General features: G+C 36.9%; 1 protein-coding gene across 2 annotated transcripts in view; it reads right to left on the bottom strand.

Moving 5' to 3' along the window:
- Positions 1-21,677, bottom strand: part of lovit (loss of visual transmission) — a 125,427-nt gene extending 103,750 nt beyond the window's left edge. For both annotated transcript variants that reach the window (XM_081748956.1, XM_081748957.1), the window contains exon 1: positions 21,633-21,677. The gene's annotated coding sequence lies outside the window, so the exon portion shown is untranslated. The remainder of the gene's footprint in view (positions 1-21,632) is intronic.
- Positions 21,678-22,290: the final 613 nt, after the last annotated feature.

The raw sequence follows: 22,290 nt of genomic DNA, 5'->3' as shown, positions 1-22,290 counted from the left end.
ATCGCCGGATAATGTGAAAGAGGCCTTACACGTTAACCACTAGCTAGATCAAGCGGGGGATTTGTATATACATCTTAATGAATATTTGGCACTTTTCAGGTTTGGTTATTTCTTTTTATAACTGATACCAATGTCCGATGCGGGAGAAATGTATTTATTTTTTCTTGCTTTAGTTCTATGTGACGAAATTTTTCTTCAAGGTCAGTGTTCTCACCTGCTCGGACGGCAGGGGGTCTTCTCGGAAGGCAGTAGCAAGTCTCTCTTGGCGGAGACAAAAGGAAATCGTTTAACTACAATGATAAGGGTTGAGGAAACAGGAGAACACCTGTGATTTTTTCCAACCCTTCAAGTTTCATTCCAAAATAGGTTATTATGATTCCGGGACCCGTGCCACTTTGATTTTTCTTTCTCGGTAATTAAAACATATTTTACAGTATATATAGTTGCACGTAAGAAGATACATAATATGAATTTTGTAATTAAAATTTAAAAATACAGTATGTTAATTAATTATAAAGTACTAATTTTATTTCATCACTTTCAGCCCAACAAATGAAGTTCAAACAATTTGCTCCGTGGGTCTTGGTCATCAATACTGCGTTTTATTCTTTGTCTTGCAGTCAAGTCTTGGTCCTGCATTTCGTAGTCTTGGTGGTCTTTCATGCTTTACAAGAGCCAAGAATGCTCGCCTCAACGGTACAAATGAAGACCAAGTGTGATTTTGATTATGGTCTTTCATACTATACGGAAAGCAAGAAAATACGCTCATCGCTACTTGGTGATCACCAAAACAAGGCCAAGAGCAAGATTACTATGCAATTCGTCTTGCATATCCAATCTTTATCTTGTTCTTGTATCGATGTCCTTGGGCTTGGTGAAATAAAATGAAATATTCAGTTTAAGGTCCCTCGATTCTCACCGAGTCTAATTCATATGGTGACCATGAGAAATGAATGAAATGGTGGAATGAATAAAGTGGGAGGAAACAGGAGAACCCCGAGAAAACCCACTACACGGCGTTTCTCCACCACAAAACCTACTTAGCACAAGCTGGGATCGAACCATGGACACCATGCACCAGAGATGAATTCTCTACCACTGAGCCACCGCAGCCCTGCTTGGGCTTGGTCGTCCATATCCAATCTTTCTTTTAGCCTTGCTTAAACAACTTCTAGTTTTGTTCTAAATCCAGACTCCATATTAGCGTAGATATTAATATTACAGTCGATTGGTAAAATCAATTTTCCAGATTTAAAAATTAAAGTACACACAAGTACAAAAGTAAGCATTTACCATGTAAACACTAGCTGCAAGTGTTCAAAATAGATCTATGGTTTCTATAAAATTGCTATTTTTAATCAGGCAGCTAGTGAAAAACAGCAGCTTTCGACTCCAGCCGAGTTTACGCTCAACCTAAACTCAGTTGACCAAAGTGAACTGACCCGACTGACCCAACCCGAGCTGACCCGACTGACCCGACCCGAGCTGACCCGACTGACCCGATCCGAGTTGACCTGACCCGACCCGACCCGTTTGAGAGCACTAGTTTCCGTGTATTTAGCAAAATTTTAAGAGCTCGAAATGTTTTTTGCTTCTCCTGAAAAGTTGTGGTTTTAACACATAGCGATTCTTCGAGGCGCAGCGACGAAATACTAGATAGTTTGGTGTTTTATCTTATACTAAAAATTAAATTATATTGCAATTTTGAAATCAAGCTTTACCACTTGCAGAAAAAATGGAATAGAAGAATTACTCGTGTGATGCCAATATTAGGTGTACTCGTTGAGCATTTTGGTTTGGTTGGTCAGAAAGGGGGCGCTAAGTCGATTTCTTGCCCGGGTGACAACTAGCCTAGCTGCATCGCTGTTCTAAAACTTTGTAGTATTTATTACGTTTAATTTACAATTATAAATGAGCCGTTCAGATGCCAAACCGATTAACTCCATCAAACAAGATTTTTCAGTAGTGAGCATTTTAGTAACTTGAGTACAATGTATTTAAACGAGAGTGATCAGAACGTTTACGCATTCTAGTGGCAAATTGTTACACTACGAAGTTAATCGATTTTGCCTCTGAAAAGAATATATCTTTTCCAAGTCAAAATATGTAGAACCTAGAAAGCAGCAGGAAATGGAGTTAATCGGTTTGGCTTGTGAACGCCTCATAATAATACATTAAATGAAAGAGCAATTCAAACAGTTTTTGCTACAAGTGTTCAATGTGAGCACCATTCATCATACGACACACATCGAGTCGATAAGTGAGAAAGGTTCATAAACTTTCCGCCGAAATATGGCATAAAACACATTCAATTTAGGGAAGTCCCGTTGCAACTGAGCCATCCCGTAGGGATTTTCTGACCCCCAGATGCGAACATTATCAGTGTTCACACCGCCACTTAATGAAATGTCGATTCATCACCGAAGACCATACGATCCATAAACTCTTCACCGTCGTGCAGCAACACTTAATTTGCAAAGTTGGCACGTAAGATCATAGTCTGTACTCTTTAGAGCTTTTAGCAACTGCAAACGATAAGGATACAGCTGTAAGTGTTTCCTCAAAATTCTTCACACAGACGGTTGCACTGTAACTACAGACTCAGTGTTTGCAAAATGTAAAACACAAAAACTTTCTGTTCACTAGACACCATCTTCGCTACTAGCGCTTCCTAACTGTAGACAGAGGAAACAATGCATGCACATTCGTGTATACAAAACTGAGTTGCTCTTTCATTTGATGTATTATTTACAATTGCAAGTTAGTTGTAATAAATACCACAAAGCCTTAAGGTGGATCACTAGGTGTTCTCGGTGCTATGCTAAACGCTGCTTGAATAATGCGGCATTGTCAGATAGTGTCGAGTGTTTACTGATGCCAGATAATAAAGGGAGTAATCATGGAATTCGGCTTAGATACTTACTGGAGAAATTATTTTTCGATCCTTGCCGCTATTTCTCTTCTCGAACTGCAATGCTAGAATCCAGGAATTTTCTTATTGTGACTAAACAGTAAACGTACGAATTTGGCAACAACGCATTATGGGGTTCTGCGCAAGTTTCGTCTCAAAATCTATTTCCTTAGTGATGATGACTAGTAATTATATTATTATTATTATTATTATTATTATTATTATTATTATTATTATTATTATTATTATTATTATTATTATTGCAAAATAGAAACCGAGTGTACAGTTCATGACGACGTGACTTTAGGGCACTCACATTTGTGCATTCTATGAAAAATCATAAAAGTAATAACTAGATAATTGTAATACCATTCTGATAGTATTAAATTGCAGACTTCTCAAAATTTATCAGTGTTTGTTGTTTGAACATAAATACGTCATTTTGAACCTTTATTGAACTATTAACTTCACAAGCGTTTGATAACATTTAGTTTGCTTTCGATGAATATTTACAGTAATAATCAACACATTTCCTTCAACGAGTATTTAGAATATACAGGTATAGGTCCCGTAGTTTTAATTTAGATAAGAGTTCATCGAAGTGCTCTTGAATTAAGACGAATTGATTTCTTGTAACGAAATTCGAAATTATACAGTAATTTCAGCTGCTGCACTGCATGCATACAGTAATTCATATATTTTTACTTCAGAGAAGTTTGCAAAGTTTATATTTAATATATACGTTAATATGCATGTAAACTTGAAAACAAATAGGAGTTTCCTTAACGGAAATGCTTCACTATAAACAAGGAAGTCTTTTGTGAGTATAACCACTTCACTTAAAAAGTTAGTCCTCTCTAACAAAGTAAAATGATCATAACCATAGTCCTTTTATAAACAAAAAAGATCGCAACATTACTGCACTGGCTGCAATAACCACTCTAGGAATCTTCTTATGGGTCCTCTCTATAACTGCGTAATTCCTGACAACCATTTGACCACCTATTTCAACTTCTCTATCTACGGAAGTCTCTGCCACAGAATAGTCTTCTAGTGGTTCATAGGTGTTTCTGAAATGTTCACTGCAGGCAACAGATGTTAGGAAACTGCACACACCAAAACATAGACTCCTTCCACTAGCTGAAGTGCATGACATCAAAGCACTAATTCCGAGAGCTATCGACGCCCAGTGAAATCGATCTCCATTAAATATTGTTTCTAACAGGAGATTTCTAGGCGTTTCGGGGTTAACATACAAAACACGTCTCCTTCGTTCAAATGCTTCTCTAATCTGTGGCCAATATACATCCAGTTGATCAGAAGAATTTAAATCTATGTCCATTCCGACATACAATGGATCCTCATCATTGGCATTGTTAATAGAGGTTCGTGTCCTCGCTTCAACTAAATTCATCACACTTGAAAGCACAAGCATCCCAACTGTACTTATAACGGCAGAAGGGCCAGCTAATCCCTCCTGGATATTGGCTACAGCTCTTGCTGCATCTGCTCCTGTCAATGTAGCTACTGTTCCAAGTACGTTGACCATATCTCCAGGAGTTACTGGAACATTTTGTACAGTATGGAGAATACATTGTGAAAGCGACGTGTAGTCGAATTCCTGTAAAACTTCTTCGCTTGGAACTTCCTGCGCACATTGAACGTCTGGCTCTGGGCCACGTTCATCAGGCGGCTGCTGGTGATGGTTTAAAGTCCTTTGTCCTAACCCTGATGAACCAGGGAGGTCTTCAGGGTCGTTTTCTCTGTCCATTATGTATCACTACCACTAACGTCCACTGAAAAGTAGAGGCCACAGTTATGGCCGTAAATAAATCCAGTTAAGTTTTTTTTTATTTATTCACTCTTTTCCTTGTATACAAAACACTTGATGTGCTTAAAATAAACAAAATCGCTTGCTTAAATCACCTTGTAACCACTTTTTTTATTTTCTCGCATGCGCTCACACAACTCCTCTTCTTTCTTCGCCCCATTGGGCAAGTTCAACAATACATTTATATCCATGGTTGATGGAACGCCGACTGCGTAGTAAACTTCCAGTAATTAGAGCAATGAACACAACAATAAGAAATAATGAAGTTTAATCTTTGTAGAATAAATTGAAACGAAATTTTTGAGTTTTATGTCCCACGGATATGCCGGCTAGGATAAAGGAGACGGTGATGATGAGAAATGAATGAAATGGTGAAATGAAGAAAGTGGGAGGAAACAGGAGAACCCCAAGGAAACCCACGCACACGGTGTTTGTCCACCACAAAGTTCACTTGGTGGGACTAGGGTTTGAACCCGGGACCCCATGCATCAGAGGTGAGCGCTATACCACTGAGCCACTGCGGCCCTCAATAGGAAAGCCAACCCATACCAAGAGTAAGCCATTCATTTTGGAACTTTCTAAGTATTATTGACGACGAGACGAGATGAGAAACAAGGTCGTCTCGTCTTGTAATTTTCGTCTATTCTTGTTTCGTATCGATTCGCGAATTCTTCCTCGTCTCGTCTCGATTCCCGCAAAACCAGTCTCGTCTCATCTCGTTTTGTAAGTTAGTCCTGATTTTCTTCTTAATTTCATCCATAGTAGTGGTTCCCAATTTTGTTTACCTGGTGCATACATGTTCTCCCTTCTTTCACCTCGTTAGTTATATGCGTTTTATGTCCGAATCTTTCTGTGATTTCAGTTGCAGCTTCGAATTCTCAGTTCTTCTTTAATGATAATATTAATAATACAATGAGTGACAAAAAGAAGTTAAGCATCCGAAAGAAATGGTCCAATGTCAACGTAATTTCGTACACGTGCATGTACGGGGGTGTATACGAAAAAAGAGGGATGATATTTTTACGAGGTTGGCTACACTGATGAGGTTGATAATGTGCAGGAGCGTGTCCTAGTATTCTGTGTTTGCAACAGAGACAGAATCGTCCGAGTGGTGTTGCGTACGTGCGAGTATTAATGAAGTGAAATGGCTGACGTAATACAAAAATCCGCCAAATGCCAAGTGAGACCAGTAATACGATATCTGAACGCCAAAAGACGGAATGCTGCTAGAGTTGCCATCTCTGGATAGTAAAAAACCGGCATCCCGAAAAATTCCCTGATATAGCTCTAACAAGGGAAGAGAGGGAGATTATATATCGAAGTGGAAGATAGCTTATACACCAAGCGAAAGAACTAATGACGCCTATTAGGAAACTGTAATAAAATTTTTCCAAATGAATATTCTGTGCGAGTTATATGAATATACAGGGTGTCCAGAAAATCCGTTTCCACCCCTAGAATCGCAAACGGTGAGCCAGATGCCAAAACAGGAAAACACGTATTTGACCATTTTAAAAGTACAACGTATCAAAGCAAAAAGTGTTCCAGGGCCACCCGCAGGGTTCCAGGCGGTGTCCAACTCAAAAATTGCAAATGATAAGGGAGTCAAGTATCATATCGCTAGAAACGTGTTGAGAAATGAAAGAAGACGGAACAAGTCTCAACTCTTTAAAATTACTCTGTGCAAAATGGCGGCTGGTCAAAATGTCAGCGAAAACGTCATTGTAAAGTCTATGGCCACCTCTATAATTCTGACACGGTGAGACAGATGTCAAAACAGGAAAATAGTGTGTCATCATTTCAAAAGTACAGTGATTGAAATTAAAAATATTTTTCCCGGGTCTTCCACAGAGTAACAGAGGGGGTCGTACTCAATATTTTCAAATGGCAATGTAGGTCAAGTAGCATACCGTTGAAAACTGTTGCGAAATGAAAGAAGATGAAACAAGTCAGGACCCTCTAAAATTTAGCTGTGCAAACTGGCGACCGGTCAAAATGTACATCCTTATTTCGATTCTCTAAGCGCATTCGCTTTCCATTTTGCAAGCTGCATTTGTTGTCATTGTGAGACATTTGCACGTATTCGCAGTTCCAGGTACAAGATTTTTTTTTTTTTTTTTAATCATTTTATATTTGATAATCCAGACAACGAGTATGAGAGTACCACTATTGTACACTATATGTTAGCCAGTCAGTTTTATGCTCAAAGACGTTAAATGTTATTTCTTTCCTTTTCTTTATTTCTTAATTTTCTTTTATTTGATTATATTTCTTTGTTTATTCATTTATACATTACTGGGCCCAAAGAGCAGAATCTCACAGTAAGGGCATTTCTTTTATTTCCGTTGAGTACAAGAATTAAAGAGAAAACAAACTGAAGTCCGACTACAGAAAGAACTAAAAAGAAAGAGTGTTATCGTAGAGCGTCCAGACTTATTTCATCTACTTTCTTTTAACAACAGCTTTCCAATGATATGCTACTTGATCCCCCTTGCCATTTAAAACTTATGAGTACGACTTCGTGGCACCCTGTGGAGGACCCTGAGACAAATATTTTTACTTTCAATCATTGTACCTTTGAAAGGATGATACATGTATTTTCCTGTTTTGACGTCTGTCTCACTGTTTCAGGTTTTCTGGGGTGGCCATAAACTTTACAATGACGTTTTTTCTGACATTTTGACCAGCCTCCATTTTGCACAGCGTAATTTTACAGAGTCAAGGTCTGTTCCGTCTTCTTTCATTTCTCAATGCGTTTCCAACGATGTGTTACTTGACCCCCTTACCATTTGCAATTTTTGAGTTGGACCCCGCCTGGGACCCTGCGGCTGGCCCTGGGACAACACCTTTTGCTTTGATACGTTGTCCTTTTAAAATGATCAAATACGTGTTTTCCTGTTTTGGTATCTGTCTCAGCGTTTGCGATTCTAGAGGTGGAAACGGATTTTCTGGACACCCTGTATATTCATATAACTCACACACTATATGCATTCGGAATTTTTTTTTATTACAGTTTTGTAATCGGCGTCATTAGTTCTTTCGCTTGGTGTAAAAGCCATCTTCCACTTTGATATATAATCTCCCTCTCTTCCCTTGTAAGTGTGAAGCATCTCTGTTCGGACCTATCCATGGGAAGGAAATGTACTATCATGAACAAAAGTGCATTAGTACCTGTATTGTGTAGCAGCTGACTTTACCCTGTCACTTGCTCAATTAGGACATAAATACAAATTTATATAACTAAACAATGGTTTTCTGAGTGTCAGTAAACTTCGTGAAAGGTATGAAAATAAAAGCTGACTCATGAACCCTCTGGCTGACTCTTGAGCTTGAATTTAGGGGCTCAGCATAATAAATATGTAACCTGTTTATAATAACGGAAGCCTTTAGGAGGAAGAAAATACTATTTTGTTGGTCCTTGAATAAAGAGTTGACAAAAAGATTCATAAATTGCTTAGTGTGAAGTATTGTACTGTATGGGTCAGAAACATGGACATTTCTCAGAAATGATGAGAAACGAAACGAAGCTTTCGAGATGTGGGTATGGAGACGAATGGAGCAAATTAGCTTGGTCGAATGGAAAACGAATGAGAGGGTGTTAGAAATGGTAGGGGAGAAAAGAACAATTTTAGATATTATTAAGAAGAGAAAGAGAAACTGGTTGGGACATTGGCTAAGAACAAACTCTATCATGAAGGAAGTACTAGAAGGTAGTATATAGTGCTCTCAACGGGTCGGGTCGGGTTGAAGACCAACCCGACCCGACCCGTGATCCGATCCGATTGACCTGGCCCGACAACCCGACCCGAGCTGACCCGATTGAAACGACCCGACAACCCGACCCGAATAACCCGACCCGAGCTGACCGAATGACCCGCCCGACAACCCGACCCGAGTAGCTTGACCCAATAACCCGACCCGAGCTGACCCGAATGACCCGACCCGACAACCCAACCCGAGTTGACCCGACTCGACCCTAGTCGGAACGAGTCGGGTCACGGGTCGGGTCAGGTCAATCCGACCCCTTTGAGAGCACTACTCCAGAGCTAGGACTGTAGCAACGCTGGGACCTCCACAGAGCGTCATAAGGGTGTGTATGCTGTATGAGTTCAAACTGGGGTCAAACGCCACTAAAGCGAGGCGGAAGATATGTCATACCTTTCATGAGAGTGTCGTGACTACGCTGACAGTGCAGTGGTGGTTTAACAAGTTCAAGGATGATGACGAAACACTCGAAGACGCACCACGTGCCGGAAGACCAATACATATACAAAATGAAGATCTTCAGGCAGCAATTGAGGCTAATAGTGGCCAGACATGAGAGGAACTGGGACTACAATTAAGTGTGAGTGGAGAAACCATTCGGCAGCACCTCCATCAACTTGGGAAGCACTACAAGTTGAGTCGATGGGAACCGCATGATTTGACTCCGGGCCAGAAGACAACGTGAGCAAACACTCGTGTTTCTTTGCTGTCTCGCTTGAGAAAGGAACCACATTTGGACAGGGTGTTGACATGTGATGAGAATTGGGTCCTGTACAAAGCTCCACGGCGCCATCATCATTGGTTAGCATCCCATGAACCGGTTCCAAATCAGCCGAAATCAGCACTGCACCAGAAGAAGGTCCTCCTGTGTGTTTGGTGGACTGCTCGCGGCATCATGCATCAGGAACTGCTACCAGATGGTCAGAGCATCAATGATACTATGTACTATCAGCAGTTTAGCCGTGTTCAAGACAGACTCAAAACTTTGAAGCTAGCACTTCTGAATCGCAAAGGGGTCCTCCTGTTACAGGAAAACGCTAAGCCGCACGTGGCTAGGTGACCCGGGACACCATTGTACGCCTGGATGGGAAACCATACTTCCTGGACACTGCACCGTCCGATTATCACCTGTTCCATTCCTTAGATGATCACCTTAGAGGACGTCATCTGAAATCCCCAATAGAAGTGCAAAATGTACTTGATATCTTCGCTTCACGGTCCATCACGTTCTAACGTGATGGAATCCATGACCTTCCAGAACATTGGCAGAAAGACGTCGAGCTGATAGAAACTATTTTTAATCTTCCAGGTGCGTCTTAGGTGACATACCGATGTTCGAAGGTGGTGGGTGAAAAAGCGACAGAACTTTCTTGGTTACCTTTATAGATATTTATAATAGCAGACTGAAGCTTTCAGGATATATTCTTTGCAAAGCTTGTAATCACATGCAAAAAGCTTTAAAAACATCTTATTTAGAAATTAAAAAAAAAGCTCTTGCTGATGTAAAAGATAACCCACATTGAAATGTTTTAGATTTTGTTAGCTATAGGTTACAAAAGGCAACAACCATGTGTTTTCGTTGCGTCCCGTTAAACCTCTATCTTGGATCTGACAGTCCAAAAGCGAAACTTATCAAAATAAAATTGTACCAAAATAAATTGTTCACACCTATTGTTTTGCATCTTCATTGCTGAGTCCAAGTGTATCCCAGATAATGTCTGTTCAGAATATTGAAACAATAAATACGTCCTGCTTCTATGCTAAGTTTATTCATTTTGCTATAAACAAAATTGCATTTTTGCAACTTGTGCACGTGTGAAGCGCTCCATTTTGAGTACTCAAACGAATAGGTCAATAGACGCATGCCATTCGATTGTTTGCCTACAACATGGTGTGAATAACTCCTTCTTACATCTAACCAATAGGTAAAGCGAATGTTTACTCTTGTTCAAAGAAATTGGGCCATCCATCTCTGTTCCAAATGTCATATCCACGACCGTACGAATTGAATTTTAGTTTCTAGCTTCTTGAAAGAAATATTGTCAGTTGGACAAAGGATATTCATATTTAATATGATCACGTTACTTAGCCTTATAAGATTGTAAAGGTGGTACGTGCGTCTGTTACCTCATACGAAAAGTTTTGAACAAAAGTGACATTTTAAGTTTGTGTAATAGATTCCTAGACATCCTTTATTCCTAGATAAATAGATTATTTAGCGGAGATCGCTAATAGACTCAAGATATTAACATTTACGTGGGTAATGGTGACTTTAACGGTGCATGTGCATGTCTCATTCATTCATAAATGTAAATTTCACATAATGTTATTATGCAAACCTCAAATCATTTAAGAGTAACGGGTTGCATAACGTTAAACATCTATGCGAAAATATTTAGATGTTCTTAATACTTATGAATGTAAGCACATTCACTCATAAGTGTACATCTGCGTGATCCTCTTTACTGTCTTCATCAGAGTTTATTTGATTCATTTCCATCCATGAACTAAAATGTAGGATTTTTCAGCCTTAAAAAAAAGAAAGAAAAAACTAGCTATGTAACAAGCACTGTTAGGCAACCAGCAATGGTGCTATGTACTGTGGGTTGCCTGACATTTCGGGCGCTTTGCTAGAAATGAAATAAGGGATTGATGCCACCAAACAACTATAGCAGTGGCTCCAAATAACTTTAGGGTGGCGTTTTTTTTTTTTTTTTTTTTTTTAAGACAAAGAACCCCGTACTTCTAAATTGTGATATTTGCATAGTAGTTGTAGTTGAGAAGTAGATAGCGATACTAACAACAATTAAATTACAAAACATTTACTTACGTTATAAACATACAACATACACAGTTTACACATATAAGAGTCCATGACATTTATGTCTGTTATAAATTATGAGATGTGAATAATGCCACAGACCCTCAAAATTTGTTTTACCGACCTCTGAAGATCCACGGACCATTAATTAGGAAAATTGGACTATGGCATCGCCACTTATGGATTTAAAAATAGAAACGTTTTCATTTGACATGAACTACCACGCGTCAAAAATTTATTACATTCTCACCAAGATACCCTGTGTACATATATTACTGAACATTAGGAATATTAACACCGGGAGGGAGAAGTGATAGTAGCCCTATATGTGACAATAGCTTATAGTTCACACTCCGCCTGATGTGTGACAGTGGCGCGAAAACCCAGGAGAGGGTTCTCAGGTCAGTAGTGCCTGAGTTCATAGTGGGTGTCCAGAGCGGATGCGATTAGTATTTTCTAGATGGCAAACATTTCGTGATAAATAGACTGAATGGATCTACAATTAAATTAGATATATAATTACAAATACTCATTGTTAAGAATTATAACAGTTTCTGCGTCACAGTTAAGAAAATAAATAAAAAGAGGTAAATTCTGCTAGTTAACAATGTATGCTTGCATACACAGAGCATAAATAATATTTTAGGAAGAAATAAAACAGAGTATCTTTCCCATACTTCTATATAGCATATTTTGGAAGTTTAAATATATATGGAGCGTTAAATTAAAGGTTTCATTTCATTATATTTTTTTTGTAGAGTGGTTAAGAAGCGTGAGCTTAGTCACAAAAAATCTTGCAATCGATGAATTCGTACATATAAATTTCAAACAGAAATGCATATCCGTTCCGTCTTCATATAGTGAAGACCTCTGTTAACTGTATTATTTGGTAACATTCGCTAGAGTTCGACTGCGTATTGAAACTGTCAAAAGAGCTTTATAAATGAACATCTGAGTCTCTTCTATATTTATTGTTTTCCTGAAATCTTCTTTCGTTTGACGCAATAAATTGTAGTTTATATGTGTGAATGTTCCATAAAAGTCAGTACAGATGTGATAAAATGATTTGGACTGCACAATAACGAACATATATTTACTTAAAATAAGCGAAGAAAGGATTCGATAAAATGGAAGATTGTGTGTTGAACTCCTGGGAAAGGACCGTTTATTGGAAAACAAAACACGAGGCAATCTAACAGGCCGTGGTGGAAAGAATAAGACGTAAGGAACAATTTCGTTTATTGGCTGACCTAGTTCAAAGAAATCACAGTTTTCCTTATTGTGTTTTATAGTTTCCACATGAACTTTAAATTGTTCATTTTACATTTTGACAATATACTTTACATTACTCTTCTTCTTTCTTATTACTGATTCACATATACACAATGTTCCAAAACAACACCGACAACGTTTGGGAGGTGATTTCTGACACTGAGATAAGACAAAAAGTATAGACCAACCTCGGTGCAAAAATCCGTCATTTCGGAGCTATAGACTGCCGAATACATGAAAAAAGTCTCGTTTAGCTTTAATTATATATATATATATATATATAAAATTAATAAATCTGTTCCAGGAGCCCGTCCCCTCGTTGAGATGCCCCATAACCTAAAATAACTTATGATTTCTAGGATTGACTCTTACATTCTAATTTCGTTTAATTAATACATTGTCCAAATATAATACATACAAATAGTTCAATCGAGACATAAGATCGAGCTAAAGAAAATGACATGGTTAAGATTGAATTCTGATACTCAGTTTTCAAGGAAATCAAGGACGACGTTCATTTTGAATCTCATACAGTTGATAGATTTTAGTCCACCAGAATAGATTATTTAATAAAGGCCTTACGGGAATGTAATGTTATTATGTTCATCCGTCCGTCCGTTACTCCACACGATAACTCTTGAATGAAAGTGATTTTTTTTTTAATATAGATTGCAAGGGAGAGGTAGAAGCGGTTATCTCATTCGAGCTTGTTAATGAATTCAGCCCGTTAACATCGTCACAGGTTATGGCGTTTGGTATCATTTGAAATCTGTGGCCCGCGTAGTGTAGTCTCTAACGCTTTCGCCTTCGGTGCGAGCGGTCCCGGGTTCGATTCCCGGTGGGGGCACTCGGTCGAAAATTGTAAAACGCTTTTTCAGGCCAGCCACCCTGAATGAGGTTTTCCTGGGTTTTCCTCATTCACACCAGGCAAATGCCGGGGTGGTACCTAACTTATAGGTCCCAGGCCGCTTCCTACCTTCCCCAACCCTTTCTTCCTTCCCTTTAGCCGGATAGTGTGCTCGCCGAGGGACGTCATCCCTCAAATCGTAATGGGCTAAATGGCCTTAGATGCCGAGAGCCCACAAATCTAAAATCCTAAATCCTAAATTCTCATTTGAAATCTATGGCATTACCTAGACTGTATGCTACCCGTATAGCAACAAAGCATTGCTGCTTGCCGATGATAAAAAAGATATTGTAGATTTTTTTACTGCAGAAAGTTCATTAGAATTTAGCTTGGCGTTATCTTCTTTACTGACTTTACCAGAGTTTATTTATATTTGTACTGAATATGAATAGTATTCACTAATATACTATTAAGTAGAAGATTGTATATGTTGTTTGATTTCTTCTAACAATGACACAGTTACTACTTGTAATAATAATAATAATAATAATAATAATAATAATAATAATAATAATAATAATAATAATTTGTCAATTGAACAGGTTAGAGTTCTTGAAGAAATATTAAAATATAAAGGGTGTCCCATAAAAAACTCAACTTATGAAATGCCCGCCATATCTGTTCTAGTGAGTTGACAACACTGAACGTTACACGATCTTCGTCTACTGTCTTTGTGGTTAGTAGTCATGAGGCACCGAATAGCACATGTTCGTCACTTGTTTTCTACACGTGTTCACGACGAAACAGCAGCATTATCACTCGCGATGCCGATGTTTTCTGCAGAACGACTAACACGAGGACGCCCCGAGGGTTTGATGTCCACAACCGAAACGGTTTTATCAAATTTAACAATCATTCTCATCACAGTCGACTTATTCTGTGCATTACGGTGTTACTATAAGACAGAGTTATGTTTCAGCTACAACACAAGACACTGATTCATTTGTTTGTGTCGTCTGATATCGAAAAGGGTAACAAATAAAAGAAATTATTTGATTCGTTTTACAATGAGCACACAAGATGGCATTTGCTGTTAGATCTTACTTGAACTGCTCAGTTTTATGAAATGTTTATTTGTATATGTAAAGTGTTTTAAAGTAACAATCTTATTACGAAATAGATAATTTGTTTGGCAGTTTTTCATGTTATGTTTCACATTTTATTTAAATATTAATCGACATTTAAGGAAATAAATTTTCAGAAGAAATTTGCGCAGAACGCCATAATGCATTGTTGACAATTTTGTACGTTTACTGTGATAGTCACAATAAGAAATTTACTTGATTCTAGCGTTGCAGTTCGAGAAGCGGAACTTACCTCTGAATTGCGGCAAGGGTCGAAAACTAATTTCACCAGTAAGTATCCAAGCAGAATTCCATGATTACTTCCTTTATTATCTGGCATCAGTAAACACTCGGCACTATCTGGCAACGCCACACTACTCAAGCAACGTTTAGCATAGCACCGAAAACACCTAGTGATCCACCTTACATAGACCACGAAGTTTGCGAACAGTCTGCACAACACCCATCACGTGTCTGAAGTTTTCACTATGACAACACGCGGTTCCTTCGTGAAGCGCTCCATTCCGACCCGTACAGAAATAAATGACGATCATGCGCTATTCGGCGCTCCAGTGCTGCCAACTTAGTAGAACAGAAATGGCGGGCATTTTATAAGTTTGTTCTTTATGAGAGCCCTTTATAAATTTCTTTAATTCAAAATAATTTTTAAATCAAGAATCAAGCAAAAATAGTCCATATTGTAGAATACTATTCTCAAGAAACAACGTAATTACAGTTTCGTTAAAAGAAAATAGTCGAACTCCTTAAATTTCTGATGCCCATCAAGCTAAAAATACATCAATTTACTATCACATTGATTAAAATATAGTGGAGATAGATATGACAATATCAAAAATTAGCATATAATTACTTGTCATAGGTTCAATACGATTAGTTACTCTGTGTGACTAACACGTTGCGAATTGTGGTTTTAGATGTTTTCATATGCTTACTTTAAGTTATGTGATTTTTGTAACTTTTCTTAAGATTTCAGATTTTGAATTTAAGGGCACCAATATCAATCGATTTCTTATTCTATAATTTACTACTCTTTACATTTTCTTTTAGTACTCTTTAGAATTTGTAAATAATATTTCCTACAGTACAAGTATTTGTTGTGTAAAACTATTTGGATAAACGACTTTTTAATAAAATTTCCTTCTTTCAAATAGAGTTTAGAGTTCCCAATAACTTACCGAAGATTCGTAATTATGAGAACTTCATTTTATAATAAAAGTAGTCTACCAAAAATTTCTGAACAGCTTCTATTGTGTTTCTTAGTGTATTAGAGAACCTGTCCCATATGACTTAATCAAATTCTATGTAGTTTAGATCTGACAAGTGTCTTAGATAAATAAGCATATGAATCACCATTTTTTTAAAAATCAGATATTGATTAACTATAAAACCCATAACTTTTCCCGACCCTTGTACTGTATTAATTATATGATTTCCAAATTTCAATACTCTGTCATTTCCGATACCTAGATCGTTGATTTATTTACTGTTACTCCATTGATTCTATTTAGCTATATGACTTGACAAAATGTCTGCTTTTCGTTTCAAAGTGGTAAGAAGAAAGTATCTATAATTTTTTGCTACGTTGACTGCTCTTTGGGATTTCTTCACGAAAAAAAAACTATGTATATTTTTTGTACATGTAATATTTTTTTTATCTAGAAGAAAAACAGCCAAACTCATTTTCCAGAAATCAGAAAGTGAAAGTATCAAAACCAAACATGGAAATAGGAAGAAAAACAGATGAAAATCTTAAACCGATGTGTGTATATCTAAATTATCTTCGGCGTAAACAAAGGATCAGTTGATCTTACTTAGTACACCTGATCTCCTTTAGTCTTGGTTCTAGTACTATGGAGACGATCAGCCGATCTCTCAGTTAGCATTATCATCGGAAGGACTTAGAAGCTTTCAACGAGCATATAGACAATAAGCATTCAGAGATCAGCTCCCGTTATATTGTAGTGTTACATCAGTTTTACATTGTTATGCTAAAAACTTAGAAACAAGAAGTTCCAGAATGCTGAGGTCTGGATAGGTATAAATATATAAATTCCTGATCAGCTGATACATAGCCCATAGATAGATCCGCTGATAGATAAAAATTCCTTATTTAATTTCAGAATTCTATAAATACAAATTTGCATGTGCACCACTATTGTAAAATGACAATAACTGAATTCTATAAATTGTATTAGTTCTTGGTACTTACTATTTAAAAGATACATAAAACTTCATTAATTTCCTATGTTATCGATAGTAATAGTTTGTATTCAAATTCATAGTTAGCCTAATTAAATACTCATTAAAACACTCCTTTTCTTGTCTTCATTTATCTTATCATATTCGACAAGTTTAATATCAGTTTAATGTTAATTCACCGAAACTAAATCTATTTTAACTTTAATTAACAGAAACACTTTGGTAGACTAGCTTGATTAAAGAGTCTATCCTAAGAGAATAAAGGAGTTTAAAATTTATTCCTAAAATAAAGTACTTTATGGGCTTTTATCATTCAACTTTCATTCAAATATGTATCCAGGAGGAGGAAAAACGAATCAAATATTTTTCATAAATCTATTTTTCCCGTGCGAAGAATGGCATTTCAGCTAATATTATATACAAAGTTGAATGTTTATTAGTTTATTTACATGTTCGCCCTCGATAGAAGTCCACACCATGTCTCCATTTGAAATGGTGTTTTCAACATTGTTAGTAATTGGATACGACATCGCTTTTTATCACGACACTTAAAGTAAACTGCATATTCTAAGAGGACAAACAAAATTTAAGTTTTTCATAAAGAATCACAACTGGAACGATAAAAAGGAATTTATGAACATGGTTAACGCTTAGGTCGAGCTGGGCTTTTATCATTTCATTTCAGTTCAATGCCATCCTAAGGCAGAAAAAGGGGTTCAACTATACAGTTCAGATGTTTTCTGTAAACCTATTCTACTAATACGAAGAATGGATATTATAGGCAATTTTGAGAATAAATTATTTGTAGAAATTCATAAAATAGCAATAAATTTTAGAATACTATGGTACAAACCCCACAATGAGGGGAGTGTGACCCATATAAGGAAGCTCTTTACTCTAGCTTCTCAAACAACGACTAGATCTCCTTTCCAGTTTTGTCTTAGTCGATAACATACGATAGTTTTGAATGTCAAAATAATATTAATAAAGTAACCGCGCTATGAATGTATGCATGATATAGCATATAAATTCTCAATGGTGCAGCCAAGAGTGGGGTGCGAAGTTTAACATTTTCGATCAGGAACACACGAGTCTTTAGTTATGCTACTGGTTAAATAAAATCTGAGGGGTAGTTTCGGAGATGACCATTTTTTCTAAAATTAATTTTGTACGAGAATCACGCCATTTATTGAAGTGAACTTTATATTGAAATATGCCTCCAATAAGGTCTTCAAGTTACAACACTATCAAAACCACAAATATTGTACGGTTGATGATATACAGCATAAATTACCATTAATAAATAAAATTTAATTTCTGTTTAACATCATCTAAAGAAGAGAGATAAATCACATCGAGCTAAACAAAGTAGAATGCATAACATTCAATTCTCATGTGTAGTTTTTGAAAATCGAGAAAACGAATGTTTATAAGGCACATCGTTCGTTGTCAAATCTTAATTGAACTAGAGCAGGTCTACTATATATATATATATATTTCTCTCTCTCTCTCTCTCTCTCTCTCTATATATATATATATATATATATATATATAGAGAGAGAGAGAGAGAGAGAGAGAGAGAGAATACATCGCTAAGTAGCAGAGTGTATCTGTCTCCTTGTAACGGTGACATAGAGTTTTAACAATGACTCACGCACGCTTTACACTGTCACACATACTGCTTGTAAAACTATACTTCTACGTCGTCCCCTATCTCCAAAAAGTATGTATGTCGTCCCCCAGTTTCAAAAAAATTACAATGGGCAAAGGTAGGCAGGGGGACGGCGTGATATCATGCCGTTATATACCATCCCCTTACCTTTTCAGATCCACTTTTACCTCTACTTCTACATATAAGAAAAACATATATATATATATATATATATATATATATATATATATATATGTGTGTGTGTGTGTGTGTGTGTGTGTGTTTGTGTATGGACAGAATTTCTAATAGACTGAGCCACCTAGACTCACTAAATGTGGCAAACAAATACATCTTTACCAGGTCGAATCTCGTGCAAATCCATTTTCTAGATGGGGGCGCGGTGGCTGTGGTAGAGCGTTCACCTCCAATGCTTGGGGTCCCTGGTTCGATCCCAGCTCGCGCCGTGTGAACTTTATGGTGGACAAACACCGTGCACATGGGTTTTCTCGGGGTTCTCCCGTTTCCTCCCACTTTCTTCATTCCACCATTTTACTCATCTCTCATCATCGCCGTCTCCTTTAGCCTACCGTGGGACGTAAAACTTAAATATTTCATTTCATTTCCATTTTCTAGATTTTCACCTTGAAGAAGAAGTCGAGAAGGTCAAAAGTTATGCATTTTCTTCTCTGGTTATTTCTAAGAATGCCTTGCATATATGCAACCCAAATTACTTCTTAGTTCTGCGGGCTTACTTACATAAATCAGAGGATAAATACCCAGGCAATGGAAAGAAAGTCATTTGTCTATCTTACTTTTTATCCCGGGTCTGAATTAAGACTGGCGCACAAAGAACGAAAACCTAGAGCTAATTAGATATAAACAGTATGGGCCATTAAATCACCGCTCTTATTTTGGCACACAAAAAAACGAAAAAATCGTGAAATACATTTTAGACAGAAAGAAATGTACAATTTTATGCAATTTTGAATTCAAAAAGTATTTTCACTTATAACTAAAGACCAGCTGTACTCATACCCACCAAATGTTGTAAGATAATAGTGACTACCAGTGGCTAGGTTTTAGGATGAAGTAATTGGTTATTAGCAATGTTCTTGAGAAAATCACTATCGAAAAATTGTGTCATAGATTGAACATTGCGACAGACGGTGAATTTTATTATTCCACATATACTTCTGTTTTGGAGCTGTAAGACTGCTCCATTGATTGCAGTGAAACTGTTAGAATTATTTTAGTGGATCTATAAAAATCGAGATACATATGCTGCATATAGTATTAACCTGTAACAAATGTACCGTATTTGTTCACTGTTATACACTCGTTCAGCTCAACTATGAATTTCATTTAAGTCAAATTCGACCTAGTTGCATATCAATAATTTTCTTATTTATATCAAACAAATTCTACATCAAAATATAATGCATGTGTCGTGTTGAATTGAAGCATGTAAGTTTCCACCCTTTCGGTTCCTCCAAGAACAAACGTAACTTTAGCTCTATAAAATAGTTTTACTTCCGTTTTCAGTTTAGATCTAGTATGAGTCAAGCATCTCCAGTAAATATGCAAAACATGCAGCTTATATGGACGTTTTTTTTTATTTAAAAAAAAACACTTCAATGTGTATGCAAAGAAGCAAAAAGTTTTAACTTTCTTGGCTTCTTATTTAAGGCAATTTTTCCCGCTTCTAGGGGATTCTACAACTGAGAAAGTGCATTTACAACTGCAGTAATTGTGAGTCCTGTGTTAAGTCTTAGAATGACTATTTTGCTAGGTTTTCAAGCTGGTATTGCATCGTTTGCCAGTAACTGCAAGTTATAAAACCCATCATATCCCATGTGTCATTTTAGTTGCCTAACCATCTTATGTACCTGAAAGTTGTGTCTTGGTATACGTATTTTACAGTTTGCTTACATTCAAACTGGTAGACAAAGAAAGTATCATCCCCCTCCCCCCATAAAAAAATACAAAACCATTTTTGTATTGGTGTAAATTTTCGCTTATATTTTGTTCTCTGTTCGGAGAACACTTCTCCTGAGCTTCAGATATTTTATTGGAATCTAATATGAGCAGCATACAATAGTAAAACTATAAACCGCTATTGTAGATAGAGTTTTAAAATTGAAACTCAATGTTATATCTCCACTAAAGTTATTTTTAATCCGAAACAAAAGAGCAGTGGAAAAACTTAGTGTTTTTTCTGCCAAAAAAGCCGGATTTTTTCAGTAGCCCTTGCATCTCTAAATCTCCTGTTAAACTTGATTCCGAACAGCAAATGTATTTCCACTGCAAATAGAATTCGAGGTTCCCACACGAAACATATATCTGAAAATTTTAGACATGAAATCTTTTGGGAGAAAAAAATGACAATATAACTTTTATGAAACGAAATTAAATGAAAAGAAATCTAAATTTTACGTCCCACTATGTACTCTTTAAGTTAAAGAAAATGAATAATTTATTGAAAGTGAATGATTATGAAGAATGAGAATGTAGAAGAATGTCGAGAGAATGTTGACCGTCACAAACTCACACGGTCTCGGATTGAACCAAATACCCTTAGCACTAGAGGTGAAGGCTGTACCACTGAGGAACCGTGCCCCTCCCCCCCCATAACTTTAATAGTTAATGACCATGCAAATTTGCTGAATGGTAACAAACAACTTCTTTGTTCTCCCATGTAATCGAACGGTAGCGCGCATACTTTTGATTTGTGTAGTTCATGATTCGATTCCTGGTGGACGCACAGATTATCCAGTATTAACCTTTCATTCTGACGCAATTAGTGAATCAACACAAAGCAAACTCCGGTCTACAAGACTGCAAATAAAACAGGTAGAAGCTGGTGCGCTTATCGTACATAGCTAAATTTATAAGCTGCCCAGCCTTTCGCTAGCTATATCACAGTGACTTTTAGTTTAGGTATATCACAGTGTTCTTTATTTCTACCCTTGCGGATAGAAAAAATTATAAGAACTTTCTCACTAACATTTGAAATGCAAATGAAAAACCTACGGATACGTCGAAAGAAAAAGAAAATATCATAACGGTAAAAGTCTACATTTTATTTTTTCAGCGAGGATAACAAGTAGCTTAGTCAGAAATGAAAGCTTCAACTAAAAAAAAGAAAAGGAAAGAGAGAAACAGAATAGAAGCGAGAACGTCCGCTACTTACGTGAAACCTGTAGCAGCGCAACGGTCCCACTATGCCCAATGTCTCAACGAAGTTTATGTGAGTGTCATTTCACCGCGTCGCTGTTCCAATCAGAGCCACCTGTAGGCTTCCTTTTAAAATTACTTTTTAAGAAAAAACTTCCACTTGCGCTATTGCTTCTTTAGTAGAAAAAAGTAAGTTATCTTTTTTAGAATAGATTGTAAGTTATATTCCAGTTTCTCGCGATAAAATTATGAGAACAGAATACTTTGTAGTTTTTTTCTTCCTTTCTTTGTTTTTACAGCAAACATTGCTTGCAAATATCGGAGATTTTACGCGTGGACAATAATCTGATCAGTATCGATTCCACCTTGCGCAAGCGCATATTTTGAAAGGAAATTATATTTTGTTTTCAAGAATGAAGACAAGTAACTGCTCAAGAAGTCGCATAAAGATCAGAAAATGCAACGCAGGTTGAAATAAACGTTACGAAAACATTGATTTCTTTACTGCACACTTGTTGCATTTAGCTTACAAACTAACCCACAACTGTTTTAGCCACATTACCATTAACAATGCTACATTTCAAGCAAATACAGGAAAACATATCGAATATATTTTTATTTCTAAAGTGATCTTTGAAGTAAACATCCTCTTGGGGCCGCGGTGGCTCAGTGGT

The sequence above is a fragment of the Thermobia domestica genome, chromosome 2, assembly GCF_964235325.1.
Source record: "Thermobia domestica chromosome 2, izTheDome1.hap1.1, whole genome shotgun sequence".
NCBI classification, from domain to species: Eukaryota; Metazoa; Arthropoda; class Insecta; order Zygentoma; family Lepismatidae; genus Thermobia; species Thermobia domestica.
The sequence above is the reverse complement of the archived record's forward strand: the minus strand, read 5'-3'. Positions and strand labels throughout refer to the sequence as shown.